This window comes from Phyllostomus hastatus, unplaced genomic scaffold (assembly GCF_019186645.2).
Source record: "Phyllostomus hastatus isolate PE091 unplaced genomic scaffold, TTU_PhHast_1.1 phas_contig_29, whole genome shotgun sequence".
NCBI lineage: Eukaryota > Metazoa > Chordata > Mammalia > Chiroptera > Phyllostomidae > Phyllostomus > Phyllostomus hastatus.
In genome coordinates this window covers 45,299,717-45,311,326 of record NW_025333835.1, presented here as the reverse complement: position 1 = coordinate 45,311,326, position 11,610 = coordinate 45,299,717, and positions in this window count along the sequence as shown.

The following is an 11,610-nucleotide window of genomic DNA, read 5'->3' as shown; positions in this document are numbered from 1 at the left end:
GGGAAGTGTCCATTGACAGAGAAAGAATTGTACATATATTTATATATAAAAATAATTGAAAATTATTCTGTCTTTAAAAACTTGTCTGATGCTCAAATCCTTTCTCGTAAATCTCGAGGCGATTAGGCTAAGCAAAATAAGTCAATCGCAAAAAGGCAAATACTGTATAATTCCACTTGTGGGAGGTATCCAAAAGCAACAGAAAGTAGAGGGTCAAGGGCTGGGGGAGGGGCTGGGGGAGGGGCGTGGGCAGCCGCTGTCCAATCGCTATTCAGTTTTGTAAAATGAAAAACTTCTAGAGATGTATTGCCCAACAGTGTGAATAGGCTGAGCACTAATGAGCTATATACACTTAAAAGAGGTAAAAGTACTAAATTTTATGCTATGTTTTTTAATCACCTACCATTTTTTTTAAAAAAATGATGATAGCAATTAGGTATACAGAGACTGTTTTCATAGTTATAAGAAAGAGGATTGTAGGATTAACTTTTAAGCCCTGTTATCTCCATAGAAAATAAATCTTGTCATAGACTGGACAGAGATTATTTCCAAATCTGCACTGGCCATTAGTGCAAAACACACATCACTGTGTACGAAGCCTAAGGGAGAAGTATTTAAAATAGACTAAGTGATGTGGAGTGAAACTTCCAAAAGCTGTAATTGAACATGTCAGACACATTAGCTCTGCAACAAGTAACATTTAATCACAGATTATGCAGAAGCATATATTTTGGTGGGTTGTTTTCTTCAATCAAATTTACATTTTAATCTGCCAAGATTGTTCATCACTGTTGGCTGCCTGGCACCAACCAGCTTGTCACAGCTTATAAATGCAGACCGCCCACATAAAAGCAATAGGACTTTGCCTTTAAGCACAATGCTGATGAAAGATTAATTCGAGTCCTTCAAGATAGCAAGTGGCTGAGAGCGGTGAAGTTTAAATAAATGGCATTTTGTCTATCTGTACTTCCTTAGCTACCAGAAGTTAAAAATTATAATCATCTGAGCCCATAACACAACCTTAAGGACACTAAAAATGTAAGACTTGTCATCAGTGGGCACCCAGCCAGAGCAGAGAGTGGTGTGGACATTCACTGTGGTTGGCTGGCCCGGGGCCGTCATGAGAGAGACAGCCACTCCGAGCCGGGAGAGGACACAGGATCCTCCTCAGGGCCGCGAGGACAGGAGAGTTCCCAGGAGAAAGGACCCTCGCGTGGCTGCAGATCTGGGCAGCCCCTCCCCCGGCTGTTCTGGAAACGAGCTGCGGCACAGAGGGTGGGGCACAACTCGCTACCGTTGTGAGTGGTGGTGAGAGAACAATTCCTGGGGGACAGCCAGAGAGGAGACCCTAACATCACCCACAAGCGCACGCTGCAAATCACCTGCTCGGGGGGCAGCGAGTTACCGCCGGCAGATCCAGACATGAAGGTCATCATCACCCCTGTCCTCCAGAGAGAGAGACCCAGGGCGTCAAAGAAAATTATCATGAGATTCAAAGAAAGGAGAAATCATTTCCTGTTAGAAACACTAAGTCCTTGTCCTTAATTTTTCTACTGGGAATCTACCCGTATGGGCTCATGTCCAAACGACGATACTTACATTTCGTGAACGTGAGAACGGCAATGAGTAGCCCCCCCAACCCCATAGCACTCAGCGTGAACTGCAAATCTCTCTCCTTCAGCACCAGGGCAGCTTACACGCTGCTCCTACGCTGTGTACTGGGTGGTGGCGACAAGGGGGACCAGAGGCCCAGTGAGAGAGCAGGCTTCCTTGTTGGTACACGCTGCCCCCCACCCCGCACTCCCACCCCCACAGCCCCAGCCAGGACGCCTCAGCACGCAGCTTCTCTCAGAGCGTGTGGATCAGCTCAGGCAATGGCGGACTTGGGGAGGCGGGTTAGGAAGAGTTCGGTCTTGGTGGCTCGGAGTCCAAGAGGTTTACGGCCCTCCAAGTGACAACGTCAAGGCCGAGCTTGAGTGTTCACATCCGGAGCTCACAGCAGAGCTCCAGGCAGGAGGCAGGTGGGCGTCCTGCAGGCACCGGGTGTGGCCGTCACACAGTGAAAGGGGAAGTGGAGCGTGGGGCCCTGCGTGCTGGCTCCGGGTTGTCCCAGCGTGGCTTTGAGACGGCCTTGTGCTCGGGACGTCGCTGAGAGCCGCACCTGGGCGGCACGCCTGCGGCGGCAGGTGTGAGGGGAGCAGCGTTAAGCAAAGGGAACGAGGTGTTCTGATGCGCCCAAGGGGGTCTGTCGGGGTGGAACCGCCTGCCCGGGTTGGCCGACATTCGCCTGAAGTTACGAGGCCTTTAACCCCGGCTTTCATCCGTCGGTCACTGGATGCGAGTGTCCTGGGAAGGCGGTGGCCCTTACACGAGGCCCCTCTGCCGCCGAGGCCACAGCACACTGAGCTGAAAGCCACCCCCTGCCCCGTTCTGAACCGCCAGCAGCTACAGCAGCAAGTGCCTCCCCAGGGGAACCTGCGCAGCCTGCTCCGCGGTTGGTCACCCCACTGAGACACACAGCCACCGCAGGCCTGGGCGGAGGAAGCCCAGGCGTGACGCGCAGCCGGTGGAGAGGGCGGTGCGGCTTGTGCTGCTGTGTCGGAAGTGAGGGAGCCCAGAGGGAGGAGGACCATGTGTGGGCAACGGTGTCCGGCGCCGTTTCTAAAAGCGAGTAAAACCCAGACCGGCGGGTGAGCACAGACACGCAGTGCTGGCGGCCCCCCGAGAGGTGCGGGCGGGAAGGAGCCAGAGCTTCTGCCTGAGGGTGAAGGGCCAAAGGTCTAAGCCTCGCACAGAAGAGGAGCAGGCTGCTGGATTGAATCTTAGCCCTCGGCTCTGTGGGGCGGGAAGAGTCAGCCAACTGCCCTGGGAAGGGCCGTGCACTCAGGGCCCCGTGTGTTCGAGGGCACGTCAGGCTTTATTTCAGGCAAGAGGCACAAGTGGTTCCCATGAAGAATTTCAGAACGTCAGAGGCTTGGTTTCCCACATCGAATGTTCCGAAGCACAGCAGGCTTGGGAGGGGGAGTGGCTGGGGTGGGTGAATAGAAGGAGAAAGAAGGGAAGTCCCAGCCGCTGCCCTAAAGGCTGAGGACAGCGACACTTAAAGCACGGCCTCTGGCCCAGCAGACTCGGGTCTGCCTGCCGGGACAGCGCCTGTGCCAGTCACGCACACGAGCACCTGCAACCTGGGCGAGGCACGGCCAGGCAGCAAGGTGTCGCGCTGTTGTGAGTGAAGACTCTAATAAAAGCTGAGACATACCCCTCGGCGCGGATGCCCACAGAGTCCCTGCCAGGGCTGCTCACGGCTGTCAGGGGTGACATCGCTAAGGTGCTCAGTGAAGGAAGGGCAGTGAAAGCAGAGCTGGTGACAGATGTTTAGGGAAAATCCTCCTCGCATAACTGTTTTCCTGTTCACTGGAATGTCTGTCTGCAGGAGCAGAATTAGCCACCTGCCTCCCAGGCGGCCCCCGGGGCACTGCGCTGGGAAGGGTCGCCTGCCTTTCATGGAAGCCAAGCTCTTCCTGCCGGTCTCAGCCCCACGCAATCCCGTCTTGCCTTCCTCCCTCCTCCACCTCTGACTTTCCCATTGGCCAACGAGTGTGGGCAGACCCACCACCCAGCCCAGGACGTGAGCTGTTCTTGTCCGAGGTTTTGAGTGCTGTGCCCTCAAGTCTCAATTTAGAAATACCTAGCTCTTTCTAGAATTCAATGACCAAATTCAGGCATTTCAAATTCTAGACCTTTCTCTCTCTCTCTCTCTCTCTCTCTCTCTCTCTTTAAATGAGCCTTCTTTTAAATAAAGAGTGTATTCATTTATTTTCAGAGAGGGGGGAAGGGAAGGAGGAAGAGAGGGAGAGAAGTATCAATGTGTGGTTGCCTCTCACGCGCCCCCTACTGGGGACCTGGCCCGAAACCCAGGCATGTGTCCTGCCTGGGAATCGAACCACAACCCCTTGGTTCCCAGGCCTGCACTCAATCCCCTGAGCCACACCAGCCAGGGCTGGACCTTTCTGGTGGCGACAGTCTCGTCCACACAGTAGGCAGCGAGGGTTTACAAACTTCAGAGGCTCTGAGCCCATCCTGCTGACGCATTAATCTTTTTAAACCGCCCATTTCCTGGTTTGTAGCACAGTGTTAAAATGATTGATGAAGGGGTAAGTTCATAGCGGTTGAGGCAAACAACGCTCACCCAACTGCAAGTCGTACATCATCGTGTAGTGTTAAACCCTTTCCCTGTTGCAAAAAAATAAAACAAAATAAATACAAAATAAAAAAGCCACACACCCACAATTCTTGGTGACACCGCAGAGGGGAACTGGTGATTTTTGCATCCATCAAACGCTGCTGTTTTTCTCAGAAACGATTCCCAGCCCAGAGGCTCCTGTCGAGGGGCGCGGTGAGATGTCTCATTCCTCCTTCCTGGGAAGCTTCCAGAAACACTGGCGGTAGAGCAAGCACATCCTTCATCCTTAATACACTTACCACTGAAGATGAAAAAGGCACCACGCACTGCTATCAAGATGCTAACCTCATTCGTCTTGGAGGGCGTGGAGGTAGCTCCTGGCTGCAGTGCAGAGGAGATTTCCAGGCAACTGCGTACACGTTCACGCAGCAGCGGCCTTTTCGGGGTGTGCAGCAAAGACACGGAGGTGAACACGGCTCCTGCGCATTATTGTATCATTCTGCTGCTGGGGGGAGATGGGAGCCAGACCAGGAAGATGCGGCAGTGCGGGGTGGTAAACGCGAGGACCAGAGTTCTGCGGGGGTTGGGGGTTATCGCCTGTCTGGAGTGGTCAGCGCAGACGGGCCGCCCAGAGGAGATGAAGCTGGAACTGGCCCTGGAAGCATCGGCAGTGGCTCTCGTGGGAAAGAACTCGGATGCGGCTCTCTGGGGAGAGGGGAAACGCACGCAGGGCCCAGAGCTACCAGCGGGAGGAACCGCAGGCTGATGCAATGAATGCAATGTGTGCGAAGGGGTGCAGAGATCTGCGGTGCAGCAGTGGGCGGTGACCCGGGGGGAGCACTTGTAACGTCAGAACGCAGAGACCCTCACTGCGTCAGATCTTCTAAACAGGTGCCAGACTCCACCCCTCCCTTTGGAAAGCTCCCTGGCGTTTCCCCCTGTGGATGGCATCCGCCAGGTAGAAGAGGCGACTACCAAATACTACAGCCAGAGTTCTTTTTTAAATAGACATATTTATTCCCCTCAAGGAAGGCCTCTGCCAAACGCAGCGTCAGGGTGGCCAAGCAGCGATAGCCTCGGCTTTGCGTTCAGGCCGGTGTGAGCGCAAGTCCCGCCCCCACCGTCCCTCCCCGGGCGGGCCACCCAGGCCTTTACGGTGCCGTCTTCCTACCGTGTTGTGGTTGCCTCGGGAGTTGAACCCGCGCCTGGCTTTTAGAAATTCTAGACACCATCATCTGGGGACGGCAATCACATTAAGAACGTGGTCTTGCCCAGAGGGATTTTACTTCTTGTTTCAGGAACTGCTTTTGGAAACCCAGGTCTTGATTTTTCAGGTACAGAGAGAGACGCGGAGGGTCACGTCCAAGTTTGAAACGAGCCCCGGCTACGGCTCCTGCGGGCTCGCGCCTGCGCGCTGGGTCTGCGCGCACCGGTCCAGGGACCCGGCAGCTGCCTGCAAGATCAGCAAAGGTCACGGCTTACCGCACCGCCCGCAAACTGGGCGTCACAGACAGTGTCCAGCACTACTGCGGCTCCATTTCTTTTCACCTTTCAAATACAGGCAATGTTCTTATACTTTCCTTCAATTTCCAAGGTTTGGGGATTTTTTCCCCCCCAATAAACCCACTCCCTGAAGTGTTAATCCTCCATTGCCTTTTCAAACAAGGATTAAAAGATATTCTCTTGTTAGCAAAAATGATAAACTTCCCATAACGTCCAATGTCGCCTATACGTGTGTCTGTACGTGCACACAGGTGTGTATACGTGTGCATGTGTGTATATGTATGACTACATGTGTACACACTCTATACAAGTATGTGTAGTTGAATTTCATTACTGGGAGGGACCTTATTACTTGCGCAGTCCCTGGTGTTCCAGACCATGCACGTGAGGAACCAGGGTAAGCACATGCCTCTGCCAGCTGCACAGCTGGGAATCTGATTCCGAGTCCCCTGACTCGTGCTATCATATCAGCCCCTTCCCTCCGAGTCCTCTTAGGAAAGACAGAATATCCAAACTCAGTGGGAAGTTAAATTCCACATAGGCAAACAGTCATTTGATATAATTCAAACAGACTCTTCCTTCTTAGCTTTTAACAAGATAAACACCCTGAAAATCTGACGATTTGGCAGCAGTTTAGAAAGTAGGAAAATGGCAGTTGTCAAACTTTATGGAAGTTTGGGCCGATAAAATTTTAAATACTGTGTTGCCAGCCTTTATTTTGCCAAGTAAGGATATTAAAAAATTATTCTAATGCACTGATGCAGTAATTTATACGAGGAAGGACATTCTAATACCAAAAAAAGCAAAGGGATATAATCTCAGAATTATGGACTACCTTATAAATTATATGTATTCAGCTTTATGTAAAATAAATACACTCTTCTCAGCCTGTCGTGGACAAGTTAGGAAGCGCCCCCATACGGTGAACGGAGTTGGCCTCCCTAGAACTTCCCCCTGTGATGCCGGTGCGGGCAGCAGTGTGGCTCTCCAGACAAGTTCAGTGTCAGGTCCAAGGACGTTTAGGCAGGCGCAGCATGGGGCAGAGACAAAAACATCTGCAGAAAGCACTATCTTGAAGGGCAACGAGCAGACAAAAAGATCTAAAAGATGTTAGGGTTTCTTAAAACATCTGACAAAATTTCAAACCAAAGACCATTTAAATAATCATGTCACTATCGTTTTTACAGTGTCGACACTTAGAGATGATTTTACATACATTATTTCATGTATTATTATAATAGTCACATCTACCATTGGGTAACCATTTCATGTGGACTTCTTTTTTCCAACACGGTGAAGGTCACGAGGTTCCTCAAACACCACGCGTTTGAACCTTTGCTCTTGCTGGTCTTTCCGCCTAAAATGACCTTCATCTATTTATGGACTCAGGAGGGCTCGTTTCGCCGACTTCTTCCCTGTCCAGCCCTGTTAACTGCTTTTGCACGCTCAGCTCGTGTGCCCGTTCCACACGGAAGTGTCATCGTCTCCACTGTGCATTTCCCGGTGTGCCAGCGGATCCTCAAGGGCAAGAGCCAGCCCACTGTTCGCTCTGTCTGCACTTGACCCCGTCTCCGGCGGTAGGTCACTTTCTCCAGGGTGTCCCCCTGCGGTGAGGGAGGTAAGTTGGGGTGCAGTGCAAGGTGTTACTTCCGCAGGAGCACCACACTCACGTGACCCTCATCGGGCTGCAGGACCGTCCAGCCTGTCGCCCGTCTGGGACAACACCCACCTCAGTGCACGGCCCGAGGAGGGCACACTTTAGGTGTCTGTGGCCTGCAGAGTGACTAACACGTGGTCATTACTGAGTACGATTTTCACAGGGGATTATTCACGGAAGTTCTCCAGTTTATAGGTTTCCTGGAGCTGTTTCTGGAAGGGCAGCCAGCTGTGGGCACTTCGGTTGTCACCTCAGGGCCAACACGGTGAACTGCAAACTGCGTGACCGCCTCCCCCAACCGTTGTCCTGTTCGATTCCCGTACCCGCCAGGAGAGCCATCCCTCCCCATTCTCTGTACCTGTCAGGACAGGGATCCCTCCCCTTGCCGCCCAAGGCTATGTCCGCGGTGCTCTGCGAAGAGCAGGTCCCCTCAAAAAGTCGTGGAATGAAGGACACTTGTAAAACTTTGGGGGCTCACTCCAAGGCTTCAGCTGTGTTGGTGACGTTTGCTTTTACGGGTGATGAGAACTTGATATTTGTAATGTTACTCTAACTCTTCCTTTTTGTAAGTCTGAAATATTCCAGCATGCATGTTTTTTCCCTAACCGTGGTAAAAGAGAACCCACCTAATATAAAATAAGTTTATTGTCTTAACCATTGTTTAGTGAAAGGCGAAGACCTTCTCTCTCATTCTAAACTTGTGTAAGGGTGCGCGACGGGAGAGCTCACTGCCCAAACCCCGTTGTCCCACGGGGCTCCCGGACTCCCTCCCCCTGCGGAACCAGAGCTCTGCGCGCACCGGACAGCTGCGGGGGTCCCCACTCTCCCGCGGCTGCGTCCAGCTTCCTGCCGCCTCCGTCTTCTTCCTGCTGGGCCGGCCCTCAGTTTTGCTCAGGTTATTGCCTCGCACCTGGATTATGGAACAGAACCTCACGTTTTCCTCCCTCCCCACTCTCTTCCCACGTGGACATTTTCTACACCGCTGTCCGGTCAGACCTCCGGGAACGGCCCGTGAGCCCCACCCATGTGCAGAACCTGCAGCGGATTTTCCCGTCCACGGAGAGTGAGGCCTGCCTGGCCAGGGTCCCCTTGTCTTCCAGCCTGACCCACTGCTCCCTAATCTGGGTTCTGCCAGCCGCCGGGCTCCCCCCTGGCGGAGCCCCCGAGGGAAGGGGGGGCAGGGGAGCCACACCCGACGGGAAGGTGCCACGGGATGGCAGCCGGGATGTGGGGTCCTCAGAACAAAGCCAGAGAGACACACTGGGAGTGGGTGTTGAGCCAAAAGGGGAGGAGACGGAGGAGTCACACATGTGTGCGCACAGGCACACACGTATACACACATGCACACACACGTGATCACAAAGCTGAGAGTCACTGGACCCGAAACTGAGCGTACAGCCCCCCGGTCTCAGCCGGTCAGTGCGCCCCGCCCCGCAGGGCAGCGCCAACGGCGGAAGCCAGGGCAGCTCCGTCCGGAGTCGGTCGCAGGACGCAGAGAGGGGACAGGAGGGTGGTGGCTGGGTGACCCGTTCCACTGCCCCTGTCCATTCGGTTTTCCTTGTTTTTAAGTGATTTTTATAGTTTAAATCATATTACGTTTGCATGCAGAAAAGTTTGAAATAATCAAGAAAATAAATAATGGGCACACATATATAAGTACATATATACGTAGATGGAGCATTCCAACATTATTAAAAATTCATCCTGAAGATCAGTTTTAGCACTGCCTAATAGTCCACCAAATGTATTGAAGTTGTCCCCTGTTCATTCACATTTATGTGAACATCTCCGTGTATCGTCTGGCAGCTCCCAATGCCGTATTCCTAGGAGTGGGACTGTGCGTTCATGGATATGAGTAACTTCAGGATCCTTGATATGCATTGCTAAATTTCCACCAGAAAGTCCCTCCCACGTATGAGAATCTGCCTCACTGCTCTTCCCAACAGTGCTGCCCACCACGGCTCTGCCAACCCCCCGATCTTCATTCGCAAGTGAGATAAGGCAAAAATAATCAACAGATCTTTGAAGAGCATACATTTGCACAAATGAAAAACATCAAGATGAGTAAATAGAACGAGGAACTCTGGAGAAAACACATATTTTAGGGGATAGAAGGGAGTTTTTAAATTTTTTGTTTATCTCCTCAGAGAAATATGAGAAGAGATTGAAACCATAAAACAAACCGTAGGCTGCCATAAAAAAGGAGCAATCTTAGAAAAAGACATTTCTTAGAAATTGAAAAATACGATTTCCAAAACAAAAATTTCAGCACAAGTGCTGAAGATGCCACTGTGGGAATCTCCCAAAATGCAGAGGAAGAAAAAAAAGGTAGAAAATCTGCATGCGCACCTGTCTGTCCGGCCTGCTCAGCCAGGCCCGGAGAGAGGGAGGGAAGTAACGGGAAGGCGGAGAAAAGGGTGGAGATCAGACACTTCCACGCCTGAAATTGACGAGTCAAGACAGTTGGCCGATCACGGGGAGGGGTCGGCCCGCATCACGGAGGCTTAGAGAGGGGACCCCAGAAGACTCAAACCTACCGGGAGCCGTTGAACTTGGGTGAGTGGGGAGACAAGGTCACCTGCACTGACGCCTCTGCTTCCCCCCACCCCTCGGTGAGACGAGAGAGGCTGTGATAACTTTTCAGTCAAGAATTAAAGGTGTTTGTGTATTGTTTGGTGTTTTAGAAGCTATCACCAGGAGGGCTACAATCTAAAACGGTTCATTATAATTTAAAATTACAGCTTGGTCATTTGTACTTTCTCATGTTCTAGTCTCCCACGTTGTTGGAATTGTTTCACCAGGTGCATGTCATTGTTTTATAAAAACAAAAACTCCATTTACCAAGACAAGAGGACTCCCCGATCTTTGTCCAGCGCTCGAATGGACACTTCCCCCGGGTAGATGCAAAGGGTTGGGGGTAGTGTAGGAGGCGGTGGATGGAGAGAAAGCTGGGAGCTGGCCTCGGATGCCTTTCTTCTCTAATTAGTGCAACAGACCCTCCGGGGAGTGTGGGGAGGCGTCAGGTGGGTCTGAGCGGGAGGCTGTTCCATGGCACATCCCACGGGTGCGGACAGGGGAGGCGTGGCGGCGGGGAAGCCGTGTGTGGAGGAAGCGGCAAGGGGGAATGTATGTGCATTCGGGGGGGTTTGCTGGACGAGACGGTCGGAGGGAGTGCAGACAGCAAAGCAGAGGGTTAGGCCAGCGCTGCTCGGCGAGGGGTCTTGGAGACGGCGGGAAGGGGGAGGTTTTCGCGGCAGGCCCGCCTGTCAAAAACGGTCGAAGAGAACTGGAAGCCAAACTCGACAGATGAAATACTTAATTTTTTATTTTTCAACCACAGTTTGCATTCAGTGTGATGTTGTGCTGGTGTCGGGTGCACAGCGCAGTGGTCAGACAATCAATCCCATACTTTACAGAGTGACCCCTGGTATTTCCGGGGCCGCCTGGCCCCGTGCACAGTTACTGCAATATTGTCGACTGTGTTCCCTGCGCTGCGCTTTGCATCCCTGTGACCAGTCCGTAAAAACCAACTTGAACTTCTAAGTCCCTTCACCTTTTCACCCAGCCCCCAAACCCTGCCCCCCTGGCTCTCTGTGCCCGTGAGTCTGTTCCATTTTGTTGGTTCGTTTATTTTGTTCCTTGGATTCCACGTATAAGTGAAATCGTGTGGTACTTGCCTTTCTCTGGCTGACACGGGTGAGCTACTTAAAACAACAACACGTTTTCTGGCTTTCTCCCAACACTGCGTTGCCATGGTCTTCTGGTAAAGACAAAAGTAATCCTGTTTTCCTGCTGGGCTATGACCCATGACATTACTCAGTCCCCGCAGCACTGAGACATGCGTATGTGCCCTGTGAGTGACTCTTCTGCAGGGGGACCAGTCTTTGCGGGCAACCAACACCGGCCGCCCGCCCACACAGAGCTGTGCCGCCGGCAGTTCGATTCATACAGCGAAACACTCTCTGTCGTCTACGTCCCGTTATTCCTGTCGGGAGAAACCACCCCGAGCCTCGACATGCAGAGGAACTGCGGGAAGTGACTGCCGCTGTACTCGGCGTGACACACAATCCCCAAATCGTTGGGAGCGGTGGAGTCCTGCCCCCACCAGGAGCTCCCATCTTTGATTTGACCACCGTGTGGGTCAAGTCAAATGGATGAGCTTAAAGACATCAGTGTCAGCCCTGGCTGGCGTAGCTCAGTGGACTGAGCGCGGGCTGTGAACCAAAGTATCGCAGGTTCGATTCCCAGCCAGGGCACATGCCTGGGT